A 22,128-nucleotide genomic window follows, 5' to 3' on the forward strand; every position below is an offset into this window, starting at 1 on the left:
ATTATTCATGTTCTAATAATATCCCACCCGATCAGATCAAAGGTGGGATCCCAGATCGCTTGAAGCTTCCTATTCGCCTTTCGGGGGTACCCCGTTGATAGATGGGGGCAATCATCTGCGCCAGTGTATAGTAAAAAAAAGAAATTGAAAATTTATTACAGTAGAGAGGAGAGCTTATGGACAAAAATGAGGATTCCGGCGGCTTTTGCCACTTATGATTAGTGTTCACAAGAGCGGGACGGTTCAATGTCTTACAATGTTCAAGCAGCATTCTTGTCGGAAGGATTTTTTAGGAGGCCCGGGCACCTTCCGAACATCAATACCTTTGGATCTTGGTCCATGATGGCCTTTTTATTGATTTTGACGATTGGATCTCTCTATGAATGGAAAAGGGGTGCTTCGGATCGAGAGTAAACACTAGTTACATTAGAGGGGAAAAATCGGGGTGAAGGACAAAAGAAAGAAAGAGCGACCGATGCCTACATTAAATCAATTGATTCGTCATGGTAGAGAAGAAAAACGGCGCACGGACCATACTCGAGCTTCGGATCAATGTCCCAAGAAGCAAGGAGTACGCCCACGTGTACTAACGAGAACACCGAAAAAACCAAATTCAGCTCCACGTAAGATAGCCAAAGTACGGTTGAGCAATCGACATGATATATTTGCTCACATTTCGGGGGAAGGTCATAATTCGCAGGAACATTCTATAGTCTTAGTATCATAATTCGATATAGGCGAAAGAGGGAAAGCCCTTCGGCTGCGGTAGTTACAGAATCATCGGATAGCTATTAAAGGCATAACGGAAGAAAGGACGGACCTGATTCTATATCTGCCTATTCTGTAACAGTGGATTCAATTGCAGCTCCTTCTATGCCATCACTCCAGATTCGTACGCTGATACGATCACACCAAGAATGTAGTTAGGTAGGGACAATCAATCGGGAATCTAGGAATGAATGGGGATCCCTATCAATATCAAAATGAAGAAAATAGAATGAAATAGATTACTAAATTGTCCGGCACCTTCGCGCGCATGTGTACATTCCGTCGTTAAATTGCTCCTACCTTTCCTTTTCAAGGAGAAGCGGTTGAGAGAAATCGAGAAGAGCTACTCATCTCAAAGACGAGAGGAAGCGAGTGAAAAGGAAGGATAGGGGAGGAAGATGACTATCTAAAGCCGATAGTCCAGTAGATCCTTGTAAGGAGAGTGGAAGGAAGTGACTCGACCGATAGGTTGAGGAAGTCGGGCAGGTCTGGTGGTAGTGCCTCCTAAGAGAGATGATAACTGCACCATTCAAGATCAATGCTTGCATACGGAGATAGATGGGCGAAAGATGGAAGAAAGCCCTTGAAAGTGGAACTGATACTTATCTGGTTGTTCAAAGCCTGCCTACTTTTGATGACATGAGATTCAAGACCCCCTTAACTAAAGTAAAGGCAGCTGATCCCGAACGATAGCGGCTTAAAGCTAAGAGCAGCGTCGCTGCTTGATCGGCAGGGTGGAGCATCTCAAAGTATGGGGCAAAGGATCAAAGGCTTTTACTTTCCCCTCGTTCTTAATACCTCGTACATCTCACTTTTCCATGCAACGCATTCTTTTCGATCTTGTACCCATGCACAGGCTACACAAGCGGTACACTGAACACCAACCCAATCTCAATGAAAAAAAGTAGAAGCAACTAAACTCAAGAAGGGTGACGAAGCTTCTTTGCATCCCATAGTGCTGTCGCACTAAGCGAATACCGTTCCAGAGTCGTACAACGAAGTGATTAGCATACCAGAGTGACGCAAGGCTCTAAGCTCGTACGAACTATAGGCTCGAAGGCTCAGGTTGGTCAAGCGAACTGATTCATTTAATTCTTCGCCTAGTCTTAGCACCCGCACAGTAGAGGGGAATAAGCATTCCCTTTCCGACAAAACTAAGCGTCTTGCCGCTGGGTAAAGGCAATAGGAGGAGGTTTGGAACCCCAAAACAAGTCTAGGCTTAAGAACGGTGATGCTAGTTCAGTTGTTGAAAAAAATGTCCCGATGAACCTTGGGAGCATCCTGGGCAAGATCTATGGCTTCAGCTGTGGCTAAGCGAACTACCTATTATATATATTCTATAGAAGTGAATATGAGAGAAAAAGCTCTTCTTTCACATAGTGGGAGGCTGGCCTTCTCTCTTCCCAATTCTCCCAATGAAACCTCTTTCACTCACTTAGTGGACGACCCAGAGGACTTTAATAAATCCCCTTTTTGCCTCATCACGATCTCCCAGAAAAAAAGAACTCGGAGCCTAAAGTAAGTCTACAAGAAGCTTGCAGAGCTTTATCCTTTGGACCACATCGATCTATCCTACCTAAACAGTAAGCCTTTTCTTGTTCGTTCTTCGAATGAGGCTAGTGGGGCTAATTCCTTCCGGCTAATGAAGAGACTACTCCAGTCTTCCCATTCATTCCCATCCTTCTTCTCCTTAAGAATTAAACGAACCAAGTTCACCTATTCGAGAGTGAGGAAGAAAAACCAACAAGAAACTTCCCACTTTTTATGTCCTGCGATTCTGCTAGCTCGTGATGATGATTTTGATTAGCGAGATGTTCACTTTTACTTGGATTATGCAATAGATTTTGCTTATTCTCCTCCCACGACGTGCCTAGCTATTACGTTCCGACTCATGCATCTGCCGGTAAAGTAAAGCACGTCCAAAGTGATGCGCGCCCCCATAGAAAGAAGCACGCCCGCCCGAAGTAGCATCCTCAGACACGTCCTTATCGCGGGAGGAGAAGAGATGAAAGATTCATAGTTTCGAAGACCTTTCCATTGATAAGGCATTAAGGTCTTCTTTCTTGAGGTTTTATCCTTTTCATGTATAGATAGATCGTTTATTCCAAAACCCAATAAACCTGGGAAGCTATGCCGTCTTACTCAACCACATAAAAACGACAGTGATGGATGCAATTTATAAAGTCTTGAATAAGGTCTTTGCTGGCATATTCTTAGAGTGTTCTCACTGGTTCAGGAAAGGAAGAATGCCTTATTTGATTGTTTTTATATCCCTACTATTTTCCCTCTACTATATGAATCAATATAGGAGAAGTTGAACAAGCAAGGTAGGGAATCACTGGCACTATCGATCAAGTCTTGCAACCTAGATTCCCTATTATAGTAAGCACTTCTCCCGCGGGAATGGCTCTAGCATTGAAAGCTCGAGAGCTAATTCGTTAGAGACGTGGCAGACGCAAAACTAGTCGGAATTGGTGTTGTGGAAGTCTTTAGGGCAGGCAATACCGATGGTACCAAAAGAGCTAAGAGCTCAAAGGACAACTCTTTACTCACCTGTTCTACGTATACCTTCACCAACACTCATGGACACTTCCCCCAGGCTGGGAAACTTCCAACCTTCTACACTGATACCTTTCTTGCATACCACTTATGGGATTGCTTAAGAACCTGCTCCATGATTCGCATCATTCTTTTCGACCTGAATAAAGTAATGAACTAAAAGTCAAAGACAAGTTAACTCTAGGGGCTTATGGGATAGGTTAGCTCACCTTATGAACTGGTTAGCTCGATTTATCACCCGAGAAGAGTGAAGAGAGGAACCTTCGGAGCTCCTCTTCTATCGTATCGATTGAGCGGTTCATATCTTCTATCATCTCCGTAGAGGGTTCAGTCTCTACTATTTTAAGTCCGTATTTATTTCTACCCCTAAGCTCGAAAACAAACAAAAAGGGCTTTTGGCCTCAATTCCAAGCTTACTCCTATCAAAGAGACTGGCATTTTACTTCTTCCTCCCTTGTTTTGATCCCTTACTACTTGATACTAGGAGAATCAAGACAAGTTGCTTGATTGCTTGGTCCGAAAATACAGGGTCTTCAAGGAAAAGGTAAGGTGTTAGGGCTTTCTCACAGTCTCGGGACTTCCTTGCTTTTCATAGCCCTAGCTACGCTACCGTAACCAGTCGTTAGGCTTCTGTAACGACCGAAAAATACAACCAATTTTAAATTTTTCAAAAACAACTCGATTCCATTAAATCATTTCAAAAAGGTTTTCAATACAAAACATTTAGCGTATTCCCAGAATCACATTACTACAAAATCATGAGGAGCGGTACAATCACGCATTCGCCTTGCCACGGTCTCATGAAGAACCTGAAAAACATAAAACCACAACTGTAAGCCCGAAAGCTTAGTGAGATATCCCCAAAATACCAACCACTTATACCATACATGCATAACATGCCACAACATATATGATCACAGAACAGCCATGCACTTTGGGTCTACTGTGTGACTGGTCCGCCGCACCGGCCTACAGTCCACCTGGTCCACCCTCTGAGTCTAGCCACATACATCGATTCTGCAGTGTGATTGGTCCGCCCGCATCAGGCCTTCAATCCACCTGGTCCACTCTCCGAATCTAACCACATACATCGAGTCTGCAGTGTGATTGGTCGGCCCGCACCGGGCCTTCAATCCACCTGGTCCACTCTCCGAATCTAACCACATACATCGAGTCTGCAGTGTGATTGGTCGGCCCGCACCGGGCCTTCAATCCACCTGGTCCACTCTCTGAGTCTACAGTATGACTGTTCCGCCCGCACCGGGCCTTCAGTCGGCCTGGTCCACTCTCCGAGCCTGGGCACATCTGGTCCGCCCTCTTGGGGCCTACAACCTATCCGGACCGCTCGCTGGGCCTTCGGAACAACCGGTCCGCCCTGGGTATCTTGGCCTACAGCACAAAGCAGGACCCGCCTCAACCCAACTCCAGTCCAAACAACCATGTGCACATATACATACAATCATATAGCAATTCACAGTCAACAAGCAGATCAAACAGATCACATAACATATCATCATTCTAACCAAGATACCGACCTAACAGGTCATTAGCATAGCATCTCCCTATCTCTCAAGATACCGATCTCAATCAGGTCTCTAACATATACCATCCTAGCGCTCAGGATGCAAACATATCAAAGCAGTAACATAACAACAACTACCCGAATCTCAATCCGATAAGGGTCGGACTTGGTGCCTTAGACCCTATTGATATAGTGAGGATAACTCACCTCGAAACTGCTGGCTGAAAGGATCAGATCCCGCTGCTCCAAACTCCGACACGAACTCCTCCACTGAACACCAAAACACTCAACTCAATAAATACCCTTAATTACCAAAATACCCCCGGAAGACAATTGGTCAACCCTTGGACAAGGTCAAAGTCAACCCCTGACTGACTCTACTCGCCGATTCAACCCGATGACTCGCCGAGTCCTCAAGCTCAGGACTTCCCTCAATCCACGACCTAACTCGCCGAGTCACCCCGAGACTCGCCAAGTCCAACAACTCTGAGTCCACTCGCATACAACTCACCGAGTCATCCCTTAACTCACCGATTCTCGACTCGACCAGAAAATATTGGGACTCTTCGACAAGACTCGCCGAGTCCAAGAACAGACTCGCCGAGTCTAAGGCTATCTTCAACCTACTCGCCGAGTTGTTCATTCATCTCGCCGAGTTCCAAGCCATCTTCATCCAACTCGCCGAGTTGTTCTTCCAACTCGTCGAGTTCCAGCTCATCTTCAAGCAACTCGTCGAGTCCACCCATGTGACTCGCCGAGTACCACCGGTCTGAATCCATACAGAAGCACTCCAGGCCATGCAATTGATCCAAAACATAGATCTAGCCTCCTACAACCCATCCATCACGTAAAGTGGCAAACTTTACGTGAATCCAAAGAGATCTAGGCCTTTAACACTTTAAGGCTAGGGTTTGGGACATGATAGCTTCACTACACACTCAAACACAGGGACTTTCAGGCATTCCAACCCTTCTCCATTCCAGATCTGAGGTAGCAACCTCAGATCTAACCTCTAAACTCCAAAACACCAAAAGATAAGCTCCCCACAAACCCCATAATGATGAATCCATAAGAATAACAGCCCAAGGATGAGATATTACCTCAAAAGAACGCCCCAACTGCAATGGAACTCGAATCCAAGCAAAGCCCCTTACTCCAAGCCTCCTACCCTTCAAGATTTCCTCAACAATTGCTTCTGCAAGCTTACCAATGTAATATGATCACTCACACACGAAGGCTAACGGTTTCTGGACTTGAGGATGAGTAAAGAGGCTGGGGGAATGAATGTTATGTTCTTTATATAGGGCTCAACCCCAAGAATTAGGGTTTTCTCCACTCAGCGCCTACTCGCCGAGTCCACCTTACTGACTCGCCGATCCGGCCACTTAACACGCGACCAAGTCGCGACTCTACTCGCCGAGTCCACCCATGGACTTGCCGAGTTCCCTTCCAATTTTACTCTTTTAGCCCTTCAACTATACTCTTTTCTATTCCGGGATGTTACAATTCTCCCCCACTTAAATTAGGCTTCGTCCTCGAAGCCTACGACAACTCAACTCCAAAATACTCCCACGACGCACCACCTGGCCCTAACCGGACCAGGCTCCTCAAGGCATAACCATCGAAACTCGAACTCATTTCCTCTTTCCTTGCGGTGTCCTGACCACCGTCTCAAACCGGGCACCGGCTGTACCCTCTGATAATCACACTCAACAATCGAGAATTACCCAAGATGCATCACTGCTCCAAATCACAACCATCACTCGACCCATATGAGTTAGAAGATAACCATGCACCACCGGATTCCCGATCCGAGTCTAACTCTAATCATTCTGCTGACAGAAAGACACATTCTTCAGAGCAACTCCCATGATTTCTCCTCTTGTAATCACATACACATGCTGAACTAGCTCTAGCACCCTCAGGTTGGGAAAACCCGATACACTGATGATATCTCCAAACATCCCCCAGGATGAACCACTACTACGCACTCAACCCTTGATCAGAATCACACTGAGAGCCCAAGACTCTCTCCCTGCATCCCTTCCGAGCCTCTTGGCTCTACACCCGCGGAATTCCCTCCGCGACCTCAGCAGACATCCCAATCCGGATGTGACTCCATTCCACTGCCGCAAACATGCTGCTCAATAACCATACTCGGATCACTCTAATCATAACTCTGCTCTGCCGTTTTCACTTCCGTGAACTTGCACTCCCTCTCGGAGTTACACTCATCTCTCATTCCTTACCAAGGAAATCCACTTGGCTGCCTTGTCACCACAACAAGTGCCACGGTGCTCACCCAACGCTGCACCACCCCTTTATAGCATAACCGCTATCCATGCAACACACATGCTCTGAATTTGCTCGCAAGGACTCTCGAGTCCATGCACCATCTCCACTAATCAAGATCAATACCTGGGGCCAGACCTCCTGATGCTAACACATCGCAACATACTCACTCCATCTCCTCAACCGGACTAGCAATACTTGCAGAGTCTTCAGCATGACTGGACCGCCTCACCAGGCCCTCAACCAATCCGGACCACTCTCAGAACCTTCAGCAAATCTGGACCGCTCTCAGTGCCTTCAGTTTGGCCGGACCGTTCTCCGAGCCTTCGGCCTGACTGGTACGCCTACCGGCCTTCAGTCTATCCGGACCGCTCAACTAGCATTCATCATTCCGAGCTATCTCTCCCGGAAATCCTCCCATGCATATTGTTCTAACCCTTTAAGGGTTCCAAACTCTGTCTCAATCGCACATGCTCGATCCCGGCCTGCTCCTAGGCCCTCCACAATCGAATGCCCTAGGTCTGTATCCCGCCCCGCATGCCTGCCGCTTACTCGTACCAGCCTATACTCCTGACCGACAAAACCACTGCTGAAATCCAAGCAGCTAAGCACCCTCAAATACTCATCGATCTCCCGAAGAATTTTCCAATTCTCCCCCACTTGTAGCACTGATTAACAACCATCGGTCGCCATCACCGACCTCCCAGAACAGCTCTGCACAAAACCAACACTTACACACGGACTGATTTACACAGGCATAAACAACCTTAACAAGATCCCACATCAACACTGATTAACCCGCTCAAAAGAAATTCAATCTGCATCTAACCACTCCTCAGAAAACAGATGCTACCCGGCCTTCAAACCAATGCCAGGTTTCCACTAATAACCCTCATGAATGGTAACCAACGAAATTCCCAATACAATAACCCATAACCAAACCACAACCCTCAAAACGACGAATACCGCATCGAAAACCACACAAAGATACTAGCACATAAACAATACACCACAAATAATCACAAGATAACAAGATATCAAGAAAGAAACATACCCGCAGCTGCATCCGGCACTGCTCTGACCTCCTCTGCCGCAAGCTGATAAGCACGACCCTGAGCCCTTGGGGGCTCCGCTCCACCCTGACCTCCACCTGTAATCCTCAAAGTGGCCGGTGCTAGAGCCTGCACCGGTCCCGCAGCAAGCTGTGGACAGTTGACCCTCAAATGTCCAACCTGATGACAATGATAACAAATCCTCAAATCCCGAACCGGCGCTGACTGCTGACAATCCCTCGCATAGTGCCCCTCCTTTCCGCACTTGCGGCATGCACCACCGGACCTACAAACTCCGGTGTGACCCCTCCCACACTTCCCACAAGTGTGGCTTCTCAGATCCCACACTCTAACATCAACGGTCTTGGACCGTTTCGGTGCCGGCTGCGACTGCACCGGAGCCTGCCTCAGCTCACGCAACTGCAACTCAATCTCTAACTCACGCCGCCTAGCGGCCTCCTGCAACTCCAACAAGGTCTCACACCTCTGGGTAGACACAAACTGTCTGATATCCCTCTTGAGCATGCTCAGATATCGAGACATCTGAGCCTGCTCCGAAGCGAACTCTGGGCAAAACATTGCCCTCTCAGTGAACATCCTGGTGATCTCAGTCACCGACTCCGAACCCTGCTTCAGCTCAAGGAACTCCTGAGCCAATCTCTCCCTCTCAACTTGCGGAACATAACGAGTACTGAACATCTCCCTGAACTGATCCCATGAAACCGCAGCCCTCTGCGCATTCGAATATGACCCCGTGGTCAATCTCCACCAATCTTTCGCCCCGAGCCTCAACAGGTTCAGAGCACACCTCACCCTCTGATCAGCAGGGCATGAACACGTGAAGAAACACGCCTCCACGTCCGATAACCACCTCATAGCAACAATCGGGTCCTGAACTCCATCAAAGGTGGGAGGCTTTGTATTGTCGAAGTCCCGATACTGAAAGCCCCGACCAGATCCTCCCCCTGCCGCTGCTACAACTGTTGTAGCCGCCGCGGCAGCCGTCTCTGTGAGAGCTGCATAGCGCTTATCAAAATACTCAACCATGGCGGTGTTGATCGACCCAAACAGCTCCAGCAACTCAGCCCGGAACAACTCAGCAATCTCATCACATAGGATCTCACGAATCCTCGCATCCAATTCACACGTGCTCATCTGACCGATAACCTCGGGCGGTACTGACCCGCCCGGAACTCCCTCTCCTGCTCCCGATCCTGATCCGGATCCACTCTCATCATGCCTCGGAATCTCCATACTGAAAAACACCACACAAAATCTCAGACTCTTCCCATTATCCTGGGATCCAACTCTCTCAACCCAACCCTAGAGGTCATGGTTTCCCTGATACGCGTATGGGTCCTGTGCTTTCAGTAGTACGGGCCCATTCTACCTTCCACACCTACCCATATTTGTATGAAGTACTACCACAACACCCTAGTGAAAACATGCATAATAACTCTCAACCCTCACCACTAGAGGAACTCTGAAAATCTCCCACAAGGAAACCCTAGGCTACAGGCATCACAAATCAGGCAACATTATCATGAAATCCTGAAGATCCCTAGCCTAACACTAGCATGTTGTTCTATCAAAGCTCAAAAACAAATAACATGCATGGTATTTTGGGGTTAATTACTGGCTCCGGCTGATCGTACCTCCGCGTCCTCCTTTACTCATTTGAAAACCATTTTAAACTCTCTTTTGAAAACTCTCCTTGATTTGAGACTGGAGTCACATGAGTGTTTCTCCAATTCACTCAAACCAAGGCTCTGATACCAACTTGTAACGACCGAAAAATACAACCAATTTTAAATTTTTCAAAAACAACTCGATTCCATTAAATCATTACAAAAAGGTTTTCAATACAAAACATTTAGCGTATTCCCAGAATCACATTACTACAAAATCATGAGGAGCGGTACGATCACGCCTTCGCCTTGCCACGGTCTCCTGAAGAACCTGAAAAACATAAAACCACAACTGTAAGCCCGAAAGCTTAGTGAGATATCCCCAAAATACCAACCACTTATACCATACACGCATAACATGCCACAACATATCTGATCACAGAACAGCCATGCACTTTGGGTCTACTGTGTGATTGTTCCGCCGCACCGGCCTACAGTCCACCTGGTCCACCCTCTGAGTCTAGCCACATACATCGAGTCTGCAGTGTGATTGGTCCGCCCGCACCGGGCCTTCAATCCACCTGGTCTACTCTCCGAATCTAACCACATACATCGAGTCTGCAGTGTGATTGGTCCGCCGGAACCGGGCCTTCAATCCACCTGGTCCATTCTCCGAATCTAACCACATACATCGAGTCTGCATTGTGATTGGTCTGCCCGCACCGGGCCTTCAATCCACCTGGTCCACTCTCTGAGTCTACAGTATGACTGGTCTGCCCGCATCGGGCCTTCAGTCGGCCTGGTCCACTCTCCGAGCCTCGGTACGTCTGGTCCGCCCTCTTGGGGCCTACAGCCTATCCGGACCGCTCGCTGGGCCTTCGGAACAACCGGTCCGCCCTGGGTATCTTGGCCTACAGCACAAAGCAGGACCTGCCTCAACCCAAATCCAGTCCAAACAACCATGTGCACATATACATGCAATCATATAGCAATTCACAGTCAACAAGCAGATCAAACAGATCACATAACATATCATCATCCTAACCAGGATACCGACCTAACAGGTCACTAGCATAGCATCTCCCTATCTCTCAATATACCGATCTCAATTAGGTCTCTAACATATACCATCCTAGCGCTCAGGATGCAAACATATCAAATCAGTAACATAACAACAACTACCCGGATCTCAATCCGATAAGGGTCGGCCTTGGTGCCTTAGACCCTGTTGATATAGTGAGGATAACTCACCTCGAAACTGCCAGCTGAAAGGATAAGATCCCGCTACTCCAAACTCTGACATGAACTCCTCCACTGAACACCAAAACACTCAACTCAATAAATACCCTTAATTACCAAAATACCCCCGGAAGACAATTGGTCAACCCTTGGACAAGGTCAAAGTCAACCCCTGTCTGACTCTACTCGCCGAGTCAACCCGATGACTCGCCGAGTCCTCAAGCTCAGGACTTCCCTCAATCCGCGACCTAACTCGCCGAGTCACCCCGAGACTCGCCGAGTCCAACAACTCTGAGTCCACTCGCACACAACTCACCGAGTCATCCCTTGACTCACCGATTCTCGACTCGACCAGAAAATATTAGGACTCTTCGACAAGACTCGACGAGTCCAAGAACAGACTCGCCGAGTCTAAGGCTATATTCAACCTACTCGCCGAGTTGTTCATACAACTCGCCAAGTTCCAGGCCATCTTCATCCAACTCGCCGAGTTGTTCTTCCAACTCGTCGAGTTCCAGCTCATCTTCAAGCAACTCGTCGAGTCCACCCATGTGACTCGTCGAGTACCACCGGTCTGAATCCATATAGAAGCACTCCAGGCCATGCAATTGATCCAAAACATAGATCTAGCCTCCTACAACCCATCCATCACGTAAAGTGGCAAACTTTACGTGAATCCAAAGAGATCTAGGCCTTTAACACTTTAGGGATAGGGTTTGGGACATGATAGCTTCAATACACACTCAAACACAGGGACTTTCAGGCAATCCAACCCTTCTCCATTCCAGATCTGAGGTAGCAACCTCATATCTAACCTCTAAACTCCAAAACACCAAAAGATAAGCTCCCCAAAAACCCCATAATGATGAATCCATAAGAATAACAGCCCAAGGACGAGATATTTCCTCAAAAGAACGCCCCAACTGCAATGGAACTCGAATCCAAGCAAAGCCCCTTGCTCCAAGCCTCCTACCCTTCAAGATTTCCTCAACAATTGCTTCTCCAAGCTTCCCAATGCAATATGATCACTCACACACGAAGGCTAATGGTTTCTGGACTTGAGGATGAGTAAAGAGGCTGGGGGAATGAATGTTATGTTCTTTATATAGGGCTCAACCCCGAGAATTAGGGTTTTCTCCACTCAGCGCCTACTCGCCAAGTCCACCTTACTGACTCGCCGAGTCGGCCACTTAACACGCGACCAAGTCGCGACTCTGCTCGCCGAGTCCACTCATGGACTCGCTGAGTTCCCTTCCAATTTTACTCTTTTAGCCCTTCAACTATACTCTTTGCTATTCCGGGATGTTACAGCTTCTCATCAGATAGTTCAATCTGGCGGCGGAGATAGACACTTTGGATTCGGCGAGCTACTCCGCTTGGTTGTAATGGAGACAATTCAGATGGAAGATATGGATTTATTCAAGATAGTTAACCACTTTTTTAACCGTGAGAGGGAGGTCATTCAGAACCCGCTGGCTCCAGAACGGGGGGCGGCTCCAAAGGCGCTGCCACAGACACCAGCACCGACTGAAGTTGCCCACCCCGCTCCCGATCAAAAAGAGCATGCGGGACTTCGAAGGGACATTCAAACTTGAATTCGTGAGCAACTGCACGAACATTGTGAAAAGGGGGAAGGGCGGCTGTCCGTGCACTTTTCGGAAATGACGGAAATCTAGTCCAGTGCCGCGAATGCGGTATTGACCGGGCCAGGCCCAAAAGGCACTTCGAACAAAATAAAAGCAAGAAGGTCTTCTTTATTTATCTTTCTATTTGGATCTTTCGAGCATCTAAATGGAATTGCTAATTATATAATAACGATAAAGAATGTGAAAGAAATACTTTCGTTAATCCTTACTTGATGTGTAATGTAACATAGTAGTTATCTTTTTCAATTGGCAGAGATGGCTGAGTGGACGAAAGCGACGGATTGATAATCCGTTGTACGAGTTATTCGTACCGAGGGTTCGAATCCCTCTCTTTCCGTTTCCGTTGATGACTTAAAAAAAAGAGAGGGAACATAATCACTTTCTTTCAGTGACATATCTAATCAGACTGAATAGGATTTTAAGAGCTGTCACGATCATTCACATCCATTTTAGTAGGCAGGAAGGGCACGGAAGCTACCGTTTCTAGAATGTGAGCAAGCTAGCTTGCTGACTCACCTAGTGGTTTGGCGGCAAGGAAAGGGGCATTCGGGAAGCGACTAGTCGCTTCTGGTGAAGCTTCTAGAAGGCCGACCACTACATAGAGAGATCCATATACCAGTCATGAGCGATGGCGTAGCCTAGAGAGGCGGAAGCAGTAGCTTCTAGGACGAAGCCGAGCCACTAGTTGAGTGGCCAAGGAGGCCTACTATACCGATACTAGATTAGTAACCGGTGAAATCCCCCAATCAAAATTGAAGTGAACTATTGAACAGTGTGATTGATCAGACAAGTACCAAGGCTTTCGGTAGACTTCTTTCATTTCCGAATTTGCTTGCGACAAGTCCTAGCATTAGTATGAGTTCGTGTATAAGGGTCAGCAATCTAAGATGAAGCATGTTCAAGGTGAAATCATTCTGAAGTGGAAGTCAATTCTGAAGTCAAGATCTGTCTGAGAAGCATCTTTGCATTAAACTATTTTTCTCAATGATGTGAGTTTCTTATTGCAAGTACTATTTTTTATTGTTCTTATAGTCTTCTAGTATAATACAAGATACAAGATCAACAACAACGGTTGTTTCGGTCTATTTATCTTCAGAAGTCTAGTAGTCCATTCACAATTTATCATATTTTTCTTGTAGTTACTCCTTGACTATTTAAGGAGTAGTCATCTTTTTATCAAGTGTGGAATGTACACCCTTTTCAACTATATCAAGAATTATTCATTCAATCACTCTCTTACATTCTTCTTCTTCTCAAATCATTTTATATTGTTCGTACTTATTATTATCATCATTTATTATTGAGCACTTTGTTGATCATCTCGTATTCCGAGACAATACTGGTTTATCAGACTTGACTAGATCTTTATTATTAGCAGACACTGATCTTATGTTAATTCAAGGTTTGAGTTCTCAAACCTTGTCCGCACACCCCCTTTGCTTTCATATCTTTATCTAAGGTGTGGTCTTTCTTTTCATTCATGATAATTATTCCCAAACTACACATTTATAAAATAATGATCATCTTATTAATTAGCTTACCCTTTTAGAGGTTTACAGTATTGAATTTTAGTGGATAAAATTATAAACATCATTCAATATTAATTTACATTCTAGTTTTTTTTTCTTAATCCTTAGAAAATAATTTACCCAAAATCAAAAACTATATAACAAGGCCAGGATCCATATTTGACTCTAGATATGTAAAGGGATGTCGTAAACACACCACATAGTTATTTAGGTAGTCTATACTATTTTGCTAGTTTCAATCACCATGAAAACCCTAGATCTTTTAGATTCATTGACTATCAATGGCATGTTAATCTTAGAATATTCTCATCTCAATCTAGGGATGTTGTGGATCGTAGAATATCTGGTGAATTAAGCATGCCAAATCATGTGATTCTCGGGTAAAATTACTCTCACATTGACGTGCCAGTAAACGACACCCACTCCATCAACATAATTAATTCTACAGAGTGCCACATCATTTTCTACTATACTCTCATATTGACGTGTCGGTTAACCACACAAGCCCCATCAACATAATATAAAGAAAATCGGTGTTTTCATGGATAAAATATGAATCACGTTTTTATTATGTAAAACATGATTTTGTTTTAATACTTTTAAGTTAATACTTGTAACTAAAACATTTTACTATGAAACCCTCTTGGTAACTCTACTCTCAAAATAAAAAGATGTGGCGAAGGTGATAACCTATAAGCTTTTAAAAACCGACTTCATTAGAAATCGAAGAGACATCCTTAAACATCTCTTATAATATTTGAGTGGGTGAGCCTAGTCATGATAACACTAAAATTGTTTTATTTAAGCATGTGAGAACACATGTCGTAATATTCTCATATATATATATATATATATATATATATATATATATATATATATATATATATATATATATATATATATATATATATATAAACTCTTAATATATAGACAAGTAAATTTAAACATTCTAAATTTAATGTCATATATTAATTCTAATTTACATGAGATATACGGTGCAAATAAATAATACTCATTTTAATATTCTAATTTATAAATCATTATTACAAATAATATCAAATTAATTCAAATAAATATTCAAATTTATAATCCTATTATAAACTATTTTAAGTAATTCAAATATTCAAATTTAAAATCTAAATTTAAATAATATTTAAATTTAATTAAATATTCAAATTTAAAATCTCTTTTTAAATCATATTTGATTCAAAAGAAGTATATATCCAAATTTTCAATAATCTTCAGATTTGCTTTACTTGGAGACCAAGTTAGGTAACTTGCTAAATAAGAAAGGATTCTAAACTTTAATTTTTGAAATTCTGTTTAAGGTAATTAAATTCTTAAATTTTATTGCAAAAAAAATCAAGTTTAGAAACCAAAAATTCTAAACCTACAAAACCCTAATTTCGAAAAATTTTATATGCAAAGAAGACTTAACTCAAATCTATTTGGATCAAGTAGTGCGAATAATTATAAACTAAGGCTCTAATACCATTATTAGGTTATAGGGCACTCTAGACACATGATCATGGTAACGAAAGACTTACAATTATTATGTGTTCCTGCAACCAATAAGGATCTAAGTTTCATTATATTATTGCAACTACAAGATTAATAGTAAAACATGCATACCTCTTTTTCATTTGGAAATCTTCTTACTTGAGATCTTGTTTTTGCCACTTTGCTTGGATAAGAGGGCCTAAACCATAATCCCTCTAATGGTTCACACCTAAAAATACCAAAGAGCAAAAATGACAAAAACCTAAGAGGGAGGAGGCTAAATCAAAAATTCTACAAACCCTATAAGGGTTAAGATTTCGTCCACCTTAGGGAGAGGAAGGGAGAACAAATTTCTAGCAAGGAATAAACATCCATAGTTGATCCCTAGCTCCCTATTTATAAGCTTCAATTGCTTAATCCCAAAGCAACTCTAAAAATCATGATAGGACTTATCCAATTCGTCAAAACCTATCTCTATGGGTTCTAGAATATTCCAATTAATTAAATATTTTAATTAGCTAACATTCAACCCTTCTAATTAATTAATTCGAAAATAGTTTCTAATTAATTTATCAAAATATGAAAAATTAATAAACTATTTTCTCCTAATTTTTTTTTGTCTTTTTTAATTGTTTAAATGTGTTTTAAAAGCAATCCAAAAGGACCCTATTGTTATTAGAAATACTATTAATAGTTAATGACATTTGACATTCTTTCCAAAAAGAAAACAACAAAATTGAAACACCCCTTGGATAGAAATTTGTTAATCAAATCAAATCCAAGTACAAAAATCTCTAACTTTATAATGTGAAAATAAAGTCCCAACCATGATAAAACCAAATCTCAAAATGCTTTAGTTTCAATTTGTGCAAGGTGGTAAACTACTGGTACATATCAATGGTAAAAGTAACCATTACAAGTCAATGATCTTCTAAATGTACCAAAATAAACTTCAATCTTCAGCTCTTCCCTAAACTGGATACACATCAAATAATAGTTTTAGCAACAGATACCTAATAAGTTAATCCTAAAGTTTACCATTTAAGGGAATGAGGATCAACCGACTATCCAAATTCCACTATCAACTTCCAAACATCTTTAAAATCTCAAGAAAATAAGTTCCCATAATAGGGATAAAATTACCGTCTTCAACGTATTAGAAACCCATAAATATCACTAAATTATCAGAGTCATAATACAAAGTAAATTTGCATGTTAAGAATTAAATATCCATTTTTTAATCATTTAAAGGCCAACAAAAACACATAATACAATAAAAAGGTTCACAAATAGGGAATGTAAGGCAAGTATGAAACTATTCCCCATGCAAGTCAATATCATACTCCATATCATAATTATGACAACCCCCAGACTCAATGAGTGATGTAAAAACGACCTCTTACACAAATGAATCATAATATGGTAAACCACATCCTCTTGTCTAAACCTAATGAGTTAAATATAGTATTTTATGACACATATGCATGTCCTCTTGGTTATTAATTCCTTATACTCGATGCATGATGTACCAACGTCCTTTTTCTCAAAAAGGTTCATCATATGGTAACTCATATCCTCTTATCTAAAACTAATGATATTACCATAGTATTTTACGATACATATACATATCCTCTTGCTTGTTAAATACTAGGTTCTAGTATATTGCCCCGATAAACAATGTGTGAGTTTTTTTAATGCACACATATGCGATACATTAATAGAATTTCATCACAAACCCTTTGCCACATTTTGGGATCCCAAGCCACGTGAACTCTCAGGTCTAACTCCGCCTAATATGAATTCACATAATCATACAAGAAAACTCTATAAAAAATTTTAATATTACATAATGCAAAACTCTTGAAAATCACTTTTCATGAATGACTAAAGATATACAAATAATATAACACATATCACATAAACTTTTATAATAAAAACAATTCTCAAAATGAGCATAAAATAATGTAAGGATGTTTATTATTTTTCATGTTCTAACAATATCCCACCCAATCAGATCAAAGGTGGGATCCCAGATCGCTTGAAGCTTCCTATTCGCCTTTCGGGGGGTACCCCGTTGATAGATGGGGGCAATCATCTGCGCCAGTGTATAGTAAAAAAAGAAATTGACAAATTATTATAGTAGCGAGGAGAGCTTATGGACAAAAAATGAGGATTCCGGCGGCTTTTTCCACTTATGATCAGTGTTCACAACAGCGGGACGGATCAATGTCTTACAATGTTCAAGCAGCATTCTTATCGGAAGGATTTTTTAGGAGGCCCGGGCACCTTCTGAACATCGATACCTTTGGATCTTGGTCCATGATGGCCTTTTTATTGATTTTGACGATTGGATCTCTCTGTGAATGGAAAAGGGGTGCCTCGGATCGGGAGTAAACACTAGTTACATTAGAGGGGAAAATCGGGGCAAAGGACAAAAGAAAGAAAGAGCGACCGATGCCTACATTAAATCAATTGATTCGTCAAGGTAAAGAAGAAATACGGCGCACGGACCATACTCGAGCTTCAGATCAATGTCCCCAGAAGCAAGGAGTACACCCGCGTGTACTAAAGAGAACACCAAAAAAAACAAATTCAGCTCCACGTAATATAGCCAAAGTACGGTTGAGCAATCGACATGATATATTTGCTCACATTCCGGGGGAAGTTCATAATTCGCAGGAACATTCTATAGTCTTAGTAGCAGAATTCGATATAGGCGAAAGAGGGAAAGCCCTTCGGCTGCGGTAGTTACAGGATCATCGGATAGCTATTAAAGGCATAACGGAAGAAAGGACTGAGCTGATTCTATAGCTGCCTATTCTGTAACAGTGGATTCTAGCACAACAACTTCTTCTTTGATTCAATTGTAGCTCCTTCTATGCCATCACTCCGGATTCGTACGCTGATACGATCACACCAAGAATGTAGTTAGGTAGGGACAATCAATCCGGGAATCTAGGAATGAATGGGGATCCCTATCAATATTAAAATGAAGAAAATAGAATGAAATAGATTACTAAATTGTCCGGTACCTTCGTGCGCATATGTACATTCTGTCGTTAAAGTGCTCCTACCTTTCCTTTTCAAGGAGAAGCGGTTGAGAGCAATCGAGAAGAGCTACTCGACTCAAAGACGAGAGGAAGCGAGTGAAAAGGAAGGATAGGGGAGGAAGATGACTATCTAAAGTCGATAGTCCAGTAGGTCCTTGTAAGGCGAGTGGAAGGAAGTGACTCAACCGATAGGTTGAGGAAGTCGGGCAGGTCTGGTGGTAGTGCCTCCTAAGAGAGATGATAACTGCACCATTCAAGATCAATGCTTGCATCCAAAGATAGATGGGCGAAAGATGGACGAAAGCCCTTTGAAAGTGGAACTGATTCTTATCTGGTTGTTCAAAGCCTGCCTACTTTTGATGACATGAGATTCAAGACCCCCTTAAATAAAGTAGAAGCAACTAAACTCAAGAAGGGTGACGAAGCTTCTTTGCATCCCAAAGTGTTGTCGCACTAAGCGAATACCGTTCCAGAGTCGTACAACGAAGTGATTAGCATACCAGAGTGACGCAAGGCTCTAAGCTCGTACGAACTATAGGCTCGAAGGCTCGGGTTGGTCAAGCGAACTGATTCATTTAATTCTTCGCCTAGTCTTAGCACCCGCACAGTAGAGGGGAATAAGCATTCCCTTTCCGACAAAACTAAGCGTCTTGCCGCTGGGTAAAGGCAATAGGAGGAGGTTTAGAACCCCAAAACAAGTCTAGGCTTAAGAACGGTGATGCTAGTTCAGTTGTTGAAAAAAATGTCCCGATGAACCTTGGGAGCATCCCGGGCAAGATCTATGGCTTCAGCTGCGACTAAGCGAACTACCTATTATATATATTCTATAGAAGTGAATACGAGAGAAAAAGCTCTTCTTTCACATAGTAGGAGGCTGGCCTTCTCTCTTCTCAATTCTCCCACTGAGACCTCTTTCACTCACTTAGTGGACGACCCAGAGGACTTTAATAAAGCCCCCATTTGCCTCATCACGATCTCCCGGAAAAAAGAACTCGGAGCCTAAAGTAAGTCTACAAGAAGCTGGCAGAGCTTTATCCATTGGACCACATCGATCTATCCTACCTAAACAGTAAGCCTTTTCTTGTTCGTTCTTCGAATGAGGCTAGTGGGGCTAATTCCTTCCGGCTAATGAAGAGACTACTCCAGTCTTCCCATTCATTCCCGTCCTTCTTCTCCTTAAGAATTGAACGAACCAAGTTCACCTATTCGAGAGTGAGGAAGAAAAACCAACAAGAAACTTCCCACTTTTTATGTCCTGCGATTCTGCTAGCTCGTGATGATGATTTTGATTAGCGGGATGTTCACTTTTACTTGGATTATGCAATAGATTTTGCTTATTCTCCTCGCACGACGTGCCTAGCTATTACGTTCCGACTCATGTATCTGCCGGTAAAGTAAAGCACGTCCAAAGTGATGCGCGCCCCCATAGAAAGAAGCACGCCCGCCCGAAGTAGCATCCTTAGACACGTCCTTATCGCGGGAGGAGAAGAGATGAAAGATTCATAGTTTCGAAGACCTTTCCATTGATAAGGAATTAAGGTCTTCTTTCTTGAGGTTTTATCCTTTTCATGTATAGATAGATCGTTTTTCCAAAACCCAATAAACCTGGGAAGCTATACCGTCTTACTCAACCACATAAAAACGACAGTGATGGATGCAATTTATAAAGTCTTGAATAAGGTCTTTGCTGGCATATTCTTAGAGTGTTCTCACTGGTTCAGGAAAGGAAGAATGCCTTATTTGATTGTTTTTATATCCCTACTAGTTTCCCTTTGCTATATGAATCAATATAGGAGACGTTGAACAAGCAAGGTAGAGAATGATTGGCACTACCGATCAAGTCTTTCAAGCTAGATTCCCTATTATAGTAAGTTCTTCTCCCGTGGGAATGGCTCTAGCATTGAAAGCTCGAGAGCTAATTCGTTAGAGACGTGGCAGACGCAGAAGGAGTCGGAATTGGTGTTGTGGAAGTCTTTGGGGCAGGCAATACCGACGGTACCAAAAGAGCTAAGAGCTTAAAGGACAACTCTTTACTCACCTATTCTACGTATACCTTCACCAACACTCAAGGACACTCCCCCCAGGCTGGGAAACTTCCAACCTTCTATACTGATACCTTTCTTGCATACCACTTATGGGATTGCTTGAGAACCTGCTCCATGATCCACGTCATTCTTTTCGACCTGAATAAAGTAATGAACTAAAAGTCAAAGACAAGTTAACTCTAGGGGCTTATGGGATAGGTTAGCTCACCTTATGAATAGGTTAGCTCGACTTATCATCCGAGAAGAGTGAAGAGAGGAACCTTCGGAGCTCCTTTTCTATCGTATCGATTGAGCGGTTCATATCTTCTATCATCTCCGTAGAGGGTTCAGTCTCTACTATTTTAAGCTCGTATTTATTTCTAACCCTGAGCTTGAAAACAAACGAAAAGGGTTTTTGGCCTCAATTCCAAGCTTACTTCTATCAAAGAGACTGGCATTTTACTTCTTCCTCCCTTGTTTTGATCCCTTACTACTTGATACTAGGAGAATCAAGACAAGTTGCTTGATTGCTTGGTCCGAAAATACAGGTTCTTCAAGGAAAAGGTTAGGTGTTAGGGCTTTATCACAATCTAGGGACTGCCTTGCTTTTCAAAGCCCTAGCTACGCTACCGTAACTAGTCGTTAGGCTTCCCATCAGATAGTTCAATCTGGCGGCGAAGATAGACACTTTGGATTCGGCGAGCTACTCCGCTTGGCTGTAATGGAGACAATTCGGATGGACGATATGGGTTTATTCGAGATGGTTAACCACTTTTTTAACCGTGAGAGGGAGCTCATTCAGAACCCGCTAGCTCCAGAACGGGGGGCGGCTCCAAAGGCGCTGCCACAGGCGCCAGCACCGACTAAAGTTGCCCACCCCGCTCCCGATCAAAAAGAGTGTGCGGGACTTCGAAGGGACATTCAAAATTGAATTCGTGAGCAACTGCGCGAATATTGTGAAAAGGGGGAAGGGCGGTTGTCTGTGCACTTTCCGGAAATGTCGGAAATCTAGTCCAGTGCCGCGAAGACGGTATTGACCAGGCCAGGCCCAAAAGGCACTTCGAACAAAATAAAAGCAAGAAGGTCTTCATTATTTATCTTTCTATTTGGATCTTTCGAGCATGTAAATGGAATTGCTAATTATATAATAACGATAAAGAATGTGAAAGAAATACTTTCGTTAATCCTTACTTGATGTGTAATGTAACATAGTAATTATCTTTTTCAATTGGCAGAGATGGCTGAGTGGACGAAAGCGACGGATTGCTAATCCGTTGTACGAGTTATTCGTACTGAGGGTTCGAATCCCTCTCTTTCCG

General features: G+C 43.2%; 2 non-coding genes across 2 annotated transcripts; both read left to right on the plus strand.

Moving 5' to 3' along the window:
• The first annotated feature begins 12,954 nt into the window (after window positions 1–12,954).
• TRNAI-GAU (transfer RNA isoleucine (anticodon GAU)) lies at window positions 12,955–13,043 on the plus strand. Its single transcript has one exon. It is a non-coding gene; the product is annotated as a tRNA-Ile (tRNA).
• An 8,996-nt stretch (window positions 13,044–22,039) lies between these two features.
• Window positions 22,040–22,128, plus strand: TRNAS-GCU (transfer RNA serine (anticodon GCU)). Its single transcript has one exon. It is a non-coding gene; the product is annotated as a tRNA-Ser (tRNA).

The sequence above is a fragment of the Lactuca serriola genome, chromosome 6 (genome assembly GCF_051521515.1).
Source record: "Lactuca serriola cultivar US96UC23 chromosome 6, Lser_US96UC23_V15, whole genome shotgun sequence".
Classification (NCBI taxonomy): domain Eukaryota; kingdom Viridiplantae; phylum Streptophyta; class Magnoliopsida; order Asterales; family Asteraceae; genus Lactuca; species Lactuca serriola.